A 12,020-nucleotide genomic window follows, 5' to 3' on the forward strand; every position below is an offset into this window, starting at 1 on the left:
TTCTGTCTGCATCTATTTCCTCATTTGCAAAATGGAAATAACAACAGTACCTATCTGGAAAGACTGTTTTGAAGATCAAGTGAAATAACATATATTAAACCTTAAAGTGCAAAATGCTATATAAACACTAGTTTTTATTATCACTGTTGTCATTATTATCATTACCTTTAAAATACTTTAAAAAGAAGGGAAAGATCAGTTTCAGGAAAGGAATCAAGTAGGAGGAAGTCGTACTTGAGTTGGATTTTCGGGGGTAAAAAAGACATACATATGGGGCAGCTAGGTGGCGCAGTGAATAGAGCACCAGCCCTGAAGTCAGGAGGACCCGAGTTCCAATCTGAGCTCAGACACTTAATACTTCCTAGCTCTATGACCCTGGGCAAGTCACTTAACCCCAATTGCCTTGGCCAAAAAAAAAAAAAAAAAAGACATACATACACAAGAATGCTCCCCAAGTTATGGCTAATAATCTCAGTCAATGTACAGAGATGAAAAAAGGAAGGATGAGAATAGAGAAAAGAAGAAGAGTAGATCAAAATAAGATTGGAAAGGTAATCTGGAAAAATGATTAATGTGAGAAAATCAAAGAAATGTGCAAAGATTTGCATGTAATTGATAAAAGAAAAACGACACACTAATACACGATGACTACAACAAGGTAAATGTAAAAAAAAAAAAAAAAAAAAAGTCACCAAAAGGAAGTATGAGTAATGGGGGGAAAAATATCAAAGGTTGTGGAAAAGAGATAACAAAACATAACTCCTTTTCTTCAGCAAACAAGGTTTCTGTAGCAAATGGTTTTGCTTAATTATTTTTATTAAAAAAAAAAAAAAAAAGTCCCAATCTTAAGCAAGTGGATAGGAAATAACTGTCATGGAAGACATGTTAATTTTATATATATATATATTTTTTTTTAAAGGTATCTGGAGCTAAATTGTTGAGGGCCAGTTTTGCCATAAGGAGTTCAGATTTTATGCTACAGGTAATAGGAAACCACTCAAGGTGGGTGATCTGACCTTTTCATTAATATTATTTTTATAGACAAATGAAGGAAGAATTGGAGAAGGGAGAAAATAGAAGCAAGAGGACAAATTCATAGTCCAGACAACATGAGATAAGAACAAGGGTGAGCTGAAGTTGAGATGAGGAGAGATGCTTGTTAAATTTCTCTGATCACCAATGACAATTCACTGTCATCCAAAGGTTGGGAAGAAGGTTGATTCTAAAGTTTGGTTTGGTACAGAGAATCCACACATTCATAGGACTATAGCTGAAAGAGTTCTCATTGGCCTTCTACTCCAACATTCTCATTTTAAACATGGGGAAACTGAGGCCCAACTCAAGGGAGATGAGTGACTTGGCAATATCATACAGCCAGTAATCAGAAGCTGAATATGCAACCAGATCCTCTGATTTCAAAGTCATTACCCTTTCCAATCTTCTTACCTCATTCTGGCACATTTGGATCGACACCACCAACCTGAGGGCCTGAGATAAAGACAGTCCTAGATATTCAGATTTAGAATGTGGCCTGAGAGAATGCACAGAAATAAGAGGGCAAGGTGAGAGATTTTAGATTTCAGGAAGGAAATTTCTGGGCCCCAAAATGGTATGAAGTCCACTTTAATGTAGGTGGAAGGAGGAGAGAATAGAGGCTTGTGGGTGTAAAATAAAATAAATTTTAATTAAACAAGCAAGTATTTAAGTACCGCATATTGGACACTGTTAAGCATGGAAATATAAATACGATGAATGACACAATCAATCCTTATTTCTAAGAAGCTTACAATCTAGTGAGCTAGATTTGCAATTCCCGTTGAAGAACAGGTTGGAAATAATTTCTAACATCTCTCCCCAAACTAAGATATCGCGAGGCAGAAACCCTCATGCCAAAGTTTATTTCCAGGGAGAAAGTAACAGATGATTTCATCTCACTTTTAGGCTGGTGAGACCAAGATGATAGCAATTCATGTAATGCAGGTGGTGAGGGGAGGAGGACACGTGTCTGGGCTTGTAGCTTTTCCACCTCGGCCTGGTACTGGAGTGGTCTGAGAACATGAAGTGGAGCTCAGTCTCAGTCTACATGTTGGAGTCTGGGGGTAACAGAATGGGCAGCTTTCCACCAGGCTTGGTCATTCTAGCCTCAAACTGGGACAAGCAGGAGAGAAAGTGCCCCATCCTGACACTTTCCAAGGGCCTCTTTTTAATTAGCTCTAGTTACAGGCAGCCAAGGGAGCCAGCACATTTGGGAAGGCCACATTCTCTTCTCTCTAGTCTGGCTTATAAGACGCCTGGCCTTTAACCTATGGATTAAGTAAATAAAATCCACCCTCCAGGAAATTACCTTGTTGCAGGTTGTTTGCTCAAACCTCATTAAATTTTCTGCCTCCCAATAAATAGTAATGGCAGAAAAAATCTGTCCAGATAGAATTAGTTAAAGGAGATGGAAGGGATAGAGCCCTATAACCCAAAGATGCGGGGGAGAGGGACAGCTCACTTACCAGTGAAGGGAAAGCAAAGCAATTATGCTTAGCCCACCCAAGCCTAAATGAGCTCAGTCTTTTGGGGAGGGCAGGGAAGATAATAACAAACCTAAGTTCCCAAAGGCCTTTTCTCAATCCTCATGCTCCTTGACACCATTTTCTTTCCTCTCTGTATTTTCTAACACCCCTTTCTATTCTCCCCAGCCTACCCCTTCTCCAACTTGACATCACCCATATCCAATCCAATGTGAGTTTGCTACAAGGTTCTGTCCCATCTCCCTTAACATTCTCTTGATGATGTCTTAATATCCAATGGATTTGATAAAATTATCACCTCTGCATAATAATATTCTAGATGCCCAGATGCACTGAGGCACCTGGCAGCACAAGAGATAGAACACTGGGCTGGAAGTCCTGAGTACAAATCCAGCTTCAGCCACTTATTAGCTATGTGACCCAAGGCAAATCATTAAATGTTTTCCTCTCCTCAGTTATAAAATGGGAATAATAATAGCACCTACCTTGCAGGGGGTTTTGTGAGGGTCAAATGATTCATTAGTTATAAAAAGCACTTAGCACAGTTCCGACACATAGTAGGTACTATATAAATGCTTATCTCCCCCTTCTTCTAGAGCTCTAGATAAAATCTCCAGCTCTCTTCTCTACAAATGCATGTCTTGTTGATTACACTGCACTATAATCAATAAAGTATATACTAATATTTGTTTTGGTTCATTTGCGTTAATATGACCACTTTTTAAAAAGATGCCATATTCATTTCAATGCCTATTCAATATTCTCCAGAGATCTCCTATATGTAATTCAATCCACAATATTTCTAGTATATATTCTCTTCTCCCCAGAATACACCCTAGTTCAGACACTCCTTATCTCCCAATGGTAATCCTGCTTTCAAGTCTCTTCTCTCTCACTCATCCTCTTGGTAACAGCTAAATCACATTTCTAATCACATCATTTCCCCACTCAATAAAAAAGCTTTTATTAAGTGCCAACTATGTGCCAGATATTGTACTAGGTGGAGAGACAGACAGACAGAGAGAGAGAGAGAGAGAGAGAGAGAGAGAGAGAGAGAGAGAGACAAAGAAAATATCTCCAGAATTTACAAGCTTACATTCTATCAGGGAAGAAAAGAAATTCTGTGGCTCTCTAATAACTCTGGAATTAATTTTTCTGTGGTATTTAAATTCATTTACAATTTTATTCCATTCTACCTTTCTAGTCTTCTACACAATATAGACCAACCAAACTACCCTTTATTGTTATTCTACCTCTCCACACAATAGGCCCTCAATAAATACCTATGAAAATAAAAATAAAATCATAAGTTTTTGGTACTCTAATAAAACAAATTTTTTCTAAGAATTCTTTAAGGAGTGCAAGGACCTGGGAGTTTTTCCTGACAAATTTTATCTAAAAGCTACCAGAAATATACATTCACTATCTAAGAAAAAATGATTCCAAATTGAGTCATTTGAGAATTGACATAAAGAAATTTTTTGTTTTTGTTTTTTAAAAGAGGTAATTGTCTCAACTGGTATACCAACTCCAAACATATCTTTTCCCCTATAGAGCCCTAACTCTTTGTACAGGATTTCGAAAGCTAGTCCACATCTAGAGCTTAACATGTTCAGTTCTTCAAAACAAACATTAGAAATGATGAAAAATTTAGTTTTGAAGTACCAAATCAGCTTACAAGGAAATCAACTTACAAGGCGTGAATTCTGAATTAAGCTAAAGAAATTAGAGTTAGGGGAAGTTCTATTCCCCCCCCCCCCATCCTCTCAAGATATAGTTAATGTCCTTTTGACCCAATGATCCCTCTGAGATCCCTAGACATTGCTCTAGTAAATATTTTACAGCAATACTTTGTGGTAGCAAATGACTGGAGTAAAAGTAGATATAGTTCATTTGAAGGAATGGCTGAAAAAATTATCATACTCAACATGGAATATGATTATTCATATTAGAATAGTTAGAAACAAATATGAGGAATTCAGAGAAATTCTGTCTGAACAGAAGTAAAGGAAAAAAACCAGAATCAAGAGACTATTGGGAGGAAAGCACTTTGTAAACTATAACGCAATATAGTCATAAGAACTATATCACTGGGATGGAATCAGATCAGTAATGTGGCTCACTTTCCCAGTTTTAGGATAATTAATCTTTCAAACAGCAATTTACTACAGAAGAAAACACAATGGCCTTAGAGTCTAGGTTTTAGTCCTGACTGCCATTAACTTACTATGTGATGTTAGGCAAGTCATTTCCTGTTCTTAGGCTTTCCACTTCTTTAAATGAAGGATATTGGACTGCATCTCTGAGAAGCTTCCCAGCTCTTATCTTCTATGGGTATCTGGAATGCCATGGTTCTAATCCCTGCTTTCCTACTGAGCAGAAGATAGAAAAGAGTGACTGGGTGTCATTTGATCATAAATGTTACAGTGATGCTTGTGGATGGGCAATTGTAAGCCGAAGAGAGAATTCTAGTCAGTTGGACCCAACCTCTGCAGTTCCCTATTACTGGCCCAAAGTCATCAGCTACAACACCTCTGACATACATATAAACACCAATCCTCCTATATTTTTTCTACAGTATTATAGGATAAAAGCTGGCTGATGATTGCTGACTGGAACAATTGCCCCACAAAAGGGAATCTACCAAGATTCATCTCAGATGTAATTATGTTCACTCTGCTATTTTTATTAAGGCAAGAGAATAAATACTCACAACTTAAAAAAAGATTCAACATTCAACAACAAAGGTTTGAAAAAAAGATTTTCTACTTAAAACAAAATTATAAAACTTGTAATTCATTCCATTATGAATTATTATACAGAATAATAACCATATTATCTGATAAGGCAGATCTGAGGTCTGCTCAGTTTTCAGACTTTAATGCATACATCATAGAGGTATAATACAACTGTTAAAAAGTTTGTTGGGTGATTCAGTTTCTGGAACCCTTTATGATAAAAAAGCATGTAATCATGTTGCCTAAAGGTATCATGATGTGTAGCAGAAAAAATACCCCACTGCTCTTTGCTGCCTGTAAGTTCCCACAGGTGGAAATAAATGCTAACTTAAAATGCTCTGTATTACTTGGTTCTTATTGAGACAGGAATAGATTTTCTCTGACTTGGTGAAATCTTTGATGAAGAACCTGCCATTGCCAAAATGGGCTAGCACCTTCTCTATAACATTTAGTGTTTGATGGCCCTGAGAAGTGAAGTGACTTGACACTTGCCAGTACGTGTCAAGGAAGGATCTGAACCAAAATCCTCCTGTTTCTGAGACAACTATGTACTATAAAATACAATACTATTTACTGTACCAGCACTTATCAAACATGGGCTCATGACATCTGGGGAACTGAATAGCCTGGCATTATACCTATTATATATATCTATATATCTATCTATATATATCTATATATCTCTGTCTGTCTCTGTCTCTGTGTCTCTCTGTTTCTGTTTCTCTCTCTCTCTCTCTCAGATCCCTAGCCAGATTATAGATTCCTGACAGCAGCTAACACTACTTATACAATCTTTGTATTCTTTTCAAATACAATCACACCTATTCCAAGAAAACACAATAAATGCAGTAGAGCAATATTGGAGCAGAGTAGTTAGTTGCAAAGGATTTTTTTTAAAATAAAAAGATCATAAAGAATATGTGTCAATGAAAAGTAGGCTGAGGCTCAAGCATTAAAATAGTGTTGCCAATCAGTTATTCTACAATTGGCTGAGAGATGTCACCCAATAGAGTTTGGTTAAAAAATGCCCATGATGATCCTGTCAGGTGATGCTGGTCCAGATCCTATTATGTGAGGTATTCTGTACCTGTGATAGGCCTTTCATATAACTACTGTATGCTCCATAAATATCCGTTAGTTGACTGAAGACTTCTCTGGTCTCTACAACAAGGCACTCAAAACTAGGCCTGGCCCTGGCTTATCTGAGAAGTATCCTGGGATGATAATTGAAGCTTCCTCCTCACTTGGGAAGATTCCCATCTTGGTTTGCTATCTTCCCCTGACAAGGTTGCCCAGGGTTTGCACTGGCTATCTGAATTGCAAACTCAAGCAGAATGATGGACTGATGGATGGATGGATGGATAGATGGATGATTGCCTGCGCATTTCCATGTCCTTGTTTGAATAGAATTTCCCGTGCTATCAGCTTATTTCCACTTGTCCAGCAGGCAACATATGGGTCACTTGGCAATTTTTCCTCTCTGAAACATATCACTTTAACATTCATTTCTGTCAAAACCTCATCAGCTGCTTCTCCACCTTTTCAATGAGTTGTAAGGCTTTCTGAAGAGGCTCTCAGTCACAGGCCATTAGTAAAGAACCAAAAGGCAACAGCCTGATCTCAGATGACTGAAAGGGAAGCCATGGAGACACACTACTTATTTTATAAACATGACATTTTACTTATATCCAGTTAGCTAAACTGTCATCTAGTTGCATCCCTTGTTAAGGAGCAGACTAAGAAACTAAAACTGGCAATATTCAGGACCCTATTTTGCAAGTGATATCTGCTTTAGCTCCAAATAATTTCAAGAAATGGAAGGACCTTAAGGCATCCCTGAATCCAAATCCTACCTTTAATATGAATCCAAATTTACACCATTCATAACAAATGATCTCACTTCTTTTCTTGTCCTCCACTCTCAACACTCCAAACAAAATAGTCATCAAGTCCAAGAGTTCATTTTGCAGATGAGTAAACCAAAATTAATAGACTTGCTCAAGGTCACATAGCAAAAGTTGGGATATGAACCAAGAAACTGACTCCAGATGTAGCACATTAAATGTAGACCAGCTTCCACCTAAAAACCTCCCTTCTGAAACAGCCTTAGATGGTCTTTACTATATAGAGCTCCAAATCTGCGTTCCTGCAATTTCTATTCATTGGTCCTAATTTGGTCTCTAAAGCCAACTAGAACAAGCCTACCTGATCCTTCTTTCTTATAACAATTCTTCAGATATCAGAAGACAATGATCACTTCCTATCCAATCTCCATCTTTTTTTTTTTTTTTTTTTTTTTTTTTGGCAAGATGCAATTTCTGCATGTGTAATGCAACCCTTATTATGGCATGGTTTTGGAGTCAGAGGACCTGGATCTGAATCGATATAATTTGTGTAACTTTGGGCAAATCACTTCCACTCCCTGAGCCTCAATTTTCCCCCTCAGTAAAATAAGTCTCTGAATAATCTCTAAGGTTTTTTTTCTCTGTCTCTAAATCCTATTGTTTTCTGGATTGATTCCACTATGCCAAGTATTCCTTAAAATGTAGTGAACACAATAGTTCCGATACAATGCAATCAGGGTAAAGAATACCCATCATAAAATTATAGTGTACATAATTCTTTTTTTTTTTAATTAAAGCTTTTTATTTACAAAACATATGCATGGGTAATTTTTCAACATTGACCTTTGCAAAACCTTGTGTTCCAAATTTTTCTCTCCTTCTCCCCACCCCTGCCCTTAGGTGGCAGGTAATCCAATACATGTTAAATGTTAAAATAAATGTTAAATCCAATATATAGTGTACACAATTCTCTCTGATGATTTTAAGGCCCCTCCAATAACTATGAATATATCATGATCAGCATTAAGAATGTCAGAATTTTTGTTTCCACAACAATTTTTGTTACAATTTCAATGACAGGAGTACTTAAGTTAAATCTGTGATGATCAATCAGGAAGATTCCTTTTATGAAGATACTGGGCTATGCAACATGTCCCTGGAAATGCAATCTCCAAATAAACTGCTTTGAAGTGAAATCCTGACTGTACTTGAGCTAGATTGTGGTCACAGATGTTTAATTGCCTTACTCCAAATGGATATCATCAGAAAGCTGTAAATGAGATGGTAATGTAAAATAACAGGAGAAGTGCAAAATAATAGAAACTGGAATCTGCCTATACCTGTTTGCCTATGGCAGGAATATAAGATTCAAAAGCTAGAGGAAATGGATTCAACTTCAAGCTCTTGATATTTCCTACCTACATGACTATGAGCAAGTCTACTACATTTGGATTTTGGTTTACTCATCAGTAAAAAGAGAAAAATTGTGTGCATGTGTATACGTGTATATTTATGTACACATATAGTTGAGCTTACAGGGCTATCATGAGGAAAGTACTTTGTAAATTTTATAGCCCTAGAGAAATGGGAGTTATTATTATCTTGATTTCATAACGATTAAGCATAGTTTTAGGTTTTTTTTTTTAATTCTAATTTCCTCACTTATTGTGATGATTTTAATTGCCAACATTCTAATCCTTGTTTCTAGGCATTCTAAAGAGGATAAACCTGAATCTTGTGAAGTGCATGTTACATTAGCCAACTATCATCAGCAAAAAGGAAGGAAAAGAAGGTGGCTCTCATAAGCAAAAGGGAAAATCCTCCTCCTCTTTCTCCTTCTCCTCAACAGATGAACAAATTTTTAGCCAAGTCAACTGTGTATTAGTCTCCACATTCCCTTAAAAACCAAAACTAAAAAAAGTATCAAATGGTTTCTTCCTGCTCATTATTTCAGCCCAATGAAAAGGAATAGGATACAACACAGTATATAACAGGAGGGGCAGGGCATGAGAAGGGGACACAAGGAAAAATTTCCATTTAACTTTAATCTATAACTAGAAAGCTCCCCCATAAAAAGTGGGCATTTTCTTTTGAGTTTTACAGCTGAAAAACTTTGGGAAGGACTTTTGAGGGGTAATTGATTCAATTTCCCCCTCAAAGCAGGATCATCTCTACTCATGTACTCATCAGTAACAGTACTGGATTTGACAGTCACACCTTGAGTTGAGGTCCTGCCTCTGACATTCATTAATGTATGATCCTGTTTAAATAACTTAATCTCCACTTCAGAAAAATGGAGTTGTCATTTTTACTACCTGCCTCACAGGGCTATTTTAAGGAGAATGTTTTGTAAAGCTGAAAGTGCTATGAAAATCATTAAGGAAGCCCATTCCATTAACAGTCATTTCAACTCGATAATTACACACTCTTTATATCATGTCAAAGTCTATTCAGTGTCTGGTTGGGCCTAGTTCAGTCTTCAAGGAAAGCAGGTGATACAGTGACAAAGCACTGGGCCTGAAGTGGAGAAGATTCCTCTTCCTGAGGTCAACTCTGGTCTCAAGACACTTACTGGTTGTGTGACCCTGGACAAATCAATTCACCGAGTTTGCCTCTGTTTCCTCATCTGTCAAATGAACTAGAGAAGGACTGTTCAGTCTTTGGGCAGCTAGGTAGCACAGTGGAAAGAGCACCAACCCTGAAGTCAGAAGAACCTGAGTTCAAGTCTGACCTCAGACACTTAACACTTCACTCTTCCTGGCTGTGTGACCCTGGACAAGTCACTTAATCCCAACTGCCTCAGCAAAAAAAAAAAAAAAAAAAAAAAAAAGAGTTCAGTCCTCTGAAGTGGGGAGTCAGTGAGGCCCAAACAAATTCAAATGTAACTAAGAAATGTTTAACACCCCTCCCCCCAAAAAAAAGAACACAATACAAAAGATCATATTAATATGTGGCTTTCTAAGTCGAATGCAGCCTGGAGGTTTCTATTTAAGTTTGACACTACTACTCTATCACTAATCATAACAAGTCTCTTTTTTCTCTTCAAATCCCTTCAAGTATCCCTTTAAGCATTTAAAGACAATGAACAAAAGTATCCCGTAAGCCTTCCTTCCAACAGGCCATCCTTTCAACCACTGCTCATCCTAAAAAGGAGAAAAGACACAAATGGCAAATGGGCCAATAGCAGAAACTTACTTTATCTCTGCCTTTCAAAATACTTATCTTCCTCCTTCAAAGCTCTGAACTCTAGGTTTAACCTCCTCTGGCCATCTTTCCCACTAGTGTAATTTACTTTCCTCAAATTATCTTGTCCTTCACTTAATGACATATGTTTTCTCTCAATTAAATTTCATTTCTATGAAAAGATACTCTTTAGTTTGCCTTTGTATTTCTGGCATCCAGCACAGGACAGAAGTAGGTACAGAACCTGATCTAAAATTATATTATAAAGCAGCAGTCACCAAAACCATTTGGTGAATAGTCAACTATAGCAATCTAGTGTTTGACAAACCCAAAGATCCTAACTTTTGGGATAAAAATTCATTATTTGATAAAAACTGCTGGGATAACTGGAAATTAGTATGGCAGAAACTAGGCATGGACCCACACTTAACACCATATACCAAGATAAGATCAAAATGGGTCCATGACCTAGGCATAAAGAAAGAGATTATAAAAAAATTAGAGGAACATAGGATAGTTTATCTCTCAGACTTGTGGAGGAGAAAGAAATTTGTGACCAAAGATAAACTAGAGACTATTACTGATCACAAAATAGAAAATTATGATTACATCAAATTAAAAAGCCTTTGTACAAACAAAACTAATGCAAACAAGATTAGAAGGGAAGCAACAAATTGGGAAAACATCTTCACAGTTAAAGGTTCTGATAAAGGCCTCATTTCCAAAATATATAGAGAACTGACTCAAATTTATAAGAAATCAAGCCATTCTCCAATGGATAAATGGTCAAAGGATATGAACAGACAATTTTCAGATCATGAAATTGAAACTATTACCACTCATATGAAAGAGTGTTCCAAATCACTATTGATCAGAGAAATGCAAATTAAGACAACTCTGAGATACCACTACACACCTGTCAGATTGGCTAAGATGACAGGAAAAAATAATGATGAATGTTGGAGGGGATGCGGGAAAACTGGGATACTGATGCATTGTTGGTGGAGTTGTGAATGAATCCAACCATTCTGGAGAGCAATCTGGAATTATGCCCAAGAAGTTATCAAACTATGCATACCCTTTGATCCAGCAGTGTTACATCTGGGCTTATATCCCAAAGATGAAGAAGGGAAAGGGACCTGTATGTGCCAAAATGTTTGTGGCAGCCCTGTTTGTAGTGGCTAGAAACTGGAAACTGAGTGGATGCCCATCAATTGGAGAATGGCTGGGTAAATTGTGGTATATGAATGTTATGGAATATTATTGTTCTGTAAGAAATGACTAGCAGGATGAATACAGAGAGGACTGGTGAGACTTACATGAACTGATGCTAAGTGAAATGAGCAGAACCAGGAGATCATTATACACTTCGACAACGATATTGTATGAGGATGTATTATGATGGAAGTGGATTTCTTTGACAAAGAGACCTAACTGAGTTTCAACTGATAAATGATGAACAGAAGCAGCTACACCCAGAGAAAGAACACTGGGAAACGAATGTGAACTATCTGCATTTTTGTTTTTCTTCCCGGGTTATTTTTACCTTCTGAATCTAATTCTTCCTGTGCAACAAGAGAACTGTTCAGTTCTTCAAACATATATTGTATCTAGGATATACTGTAACATATCTAACATATATAGGGCTGCTTGCCATCTAGGGGAGGGGGTGGAGGGAGGGAGGGGAAAAATCGGAACAGAAATGAGTGCAAGGGATAATGTAAAAAAATTACCCT

At 37.2% G+C, this 12,020-nt stretch overlaps 1 protein-coding gene across 2 annotated transcripts in view; it reads right to left on the bottom strand.

Annotated features, from left to right (window-relative positions):
- Positions 1–12,020, bottom strand: part of CSNK1G2 (casein kinase 1 gamma 2) — a 91,359-nt gene that overhangs the window by 46,482 nt on the left and 32,857 nt on the right. Inside the window, exon 1 of one of the 2 annotated variants that reach the window (XM_051972254.1) lies at positions 4,747–4,855. The exons of the other annotated variant lie outside the window; for it this stretch is intronic. The gene's annotated coding sequence lies outside the window, so the exon portion shown is untranslated. Of the gene's footprint in view, positions 1–4,746; positions 4,856–12,020 lie in introns of those variants that run through there. 2 annotated transcript variants of the gene reach the window in all.

The sequence above is a fragment of the Antechinus flavipes genome, chromosome 1, assembly GCF_016432865.1.
Source record: "Antechinus flavipes isolate AdamAnt ecotype Samford, QLD, Australia chromosome 1, AdamAnt_v2, whole genome shotgun sequence".
Classification (NCBI taxonomy): domain Eukaryota; kingdom Metazoa; phylum Chordata; class Mammalia; order Dasyuromorphia; family Dasyuridae; genus Antechinus; species Antechinus flavipes.